Raw genomic sequence first — 1,736 nt, forward strand, 5'->3', positions numbered from 1 at the left:
ATGGCCAGAGTAGGAGCAAGAGAGAGAGAGGGGGAAGGTGCCACACACTTTTAAACAACCAGATCTCATGAGAACTCATTAGTGCTATGATAGCACCAAGGGAGGTGTTATTAAACCATGAGAAACTGCCTTCATGATCCAATCATCTCCCGCCAGGCCCCACCTTCAGCATTGGGGATTACATTTCAACATGAGATTGGGGTGGGGACACAGATTTAAACCGTATCAGTGTGATTCACCGTAATTCTGTAGATGCTTATTGGATCAAGGTAAAGTGTTTGACTTCCTGGTAAAACAGTTAACTTTGTTTTAGTTCTTGGTCACAGATGGCTCATTTAACCCTGGCTAGTATCCTTGAAAATGTCGATCAGAACTGAAATTGAGTAAAGATGTCTGGATCAAGTTCAACATTCTAACAGACAAAATATTTCAAGGACAGAGCCTTCTAAAAAGTGAGTCGGTAGGTGTCTACTTCTTGTGCAAAGGACAGGATGCTGCTGCTGATCATGTGAATGATGGTTAATATAATAGGTGTTTTTGGGTCAGCAGTTTCACTCTTCATCAGCATTAATTCATGGTTTAGAAAACTGAATTGTGTTCCAGGTTTGATCTCAATCTGTGCTAGATTTGTAGGCACAATTGAGATGGCTTTGAAATGTATTAAGTTAATTATTAATGCAGCTGCTTTGATTTTGAGGAAATTAATTTCATGGATTTTTATCATTATCTCAGATATAGCTTTGGGAGTTCCAGGGAGATATTGAAAATATTGCCTATTAATTTAAGTTTTAGAATCCTACATCAAACCTGACAAATTTGATCAGGGTTTTGTGGCAATTCCTAGTCAGGTGTAAGCAATTTAACCTACAGGGTACTTGTGTCAGTGCATATTTGCTATTGTGATTTACATTCTAACAGAGGTTATGAAAAAAGATCCTGGGAGTTATTGTCTTTATGGCAAGATACTGTGCTCTCAAGAAAATAGTTTAGTAAAAAGGCTTTCTGGAGTGCAATGAAAGAAACAGGCCCATTCTGTATAGTAAATATTAATTGGTAAAATATCTCAGTAGAGGTAGGGGCAAGGAAATGAGAGTCATGCTTTTGCAGGGTTTGAATAATGATTTTATTAACCTAAGATGAAAGAAAGAAGTGGATTTGTCTCAAAGCATTTGAGATTTGAGAGAAAATTTTTTAAAATGCTGTATCATAGGGCAGCATTTCAGTTTCTCAGAGGTTAAATCAACTTTGCAGTAGGTTTAGTTAACTAAAGAGGAATTTGGAGATCCCTTTATAATTCATGAGCAGGACGATTGGGTGTTCACACATGCATGTGTGAGATGTGCCACCCTTGAACCTTGTTAGACGTTGGCACATTACCCGTCTGGCCTGAAAAAAAAAATAAAGAGGAATTTGGCAGAATACTAGTTGATTACGTTAACAAGATGACTATCACTCCAGCTGCCCATTCTGTCTTATTCGGTATCATTTCTTACAGGGATGGGTGCTTCCTTAAACATCTTTCCTGTTTCTTATTTTCCTTCCATCAGAAAAAAGTCCCGGGCAAGTTTCAGAGAGAACCTGAGATACTATTGTTGCAGAACTTTCTCCTTAGTGCAGCTAACACCGGGCTCTTGTCACATGACCAGGAAAGATTAGGCTCGCAGACACATAGAAGGGTGAGGAAAATGGAATTTATTGGGCAAAAAGAAAGAAGGAAAAATAACTCTCGGCAAAGC

At 38.5% G+C, this 1,736-nt stretch overlaps 1 non-coding gene across 1 annotated transcript; it reads left to right on the top strand.

Moving 5' to 3' along the window:
- Nucleotides 1-1,282: 1,282 nt before the first annotated feature.
- Nucleotides 1,283-1,387, top strand: LOC111536294. The gene has a single exon (XR_002729698.1). It is a non-coding gene; the product is annotated as a small nucleolar RNA U13 (small nucleolar RNA).
- Nucleotides 1,388-1,736: the final 349 nt, after the last annotated feature.

Source organism: Piliocolobus tephrosceles, chromosome 12, assembly GCF_002776525.5.
Source record: "Piliocolobus tephrosceles isolate RC106 chromosome 12, ASM277652v3, whole genome shotgun sequence".
NCBI lineage: Eukaryota > Metazoa > Chordata > Mammalia > Primates > Cercopithecidae > Piliocolobus > Piliocolobus tephrosceles.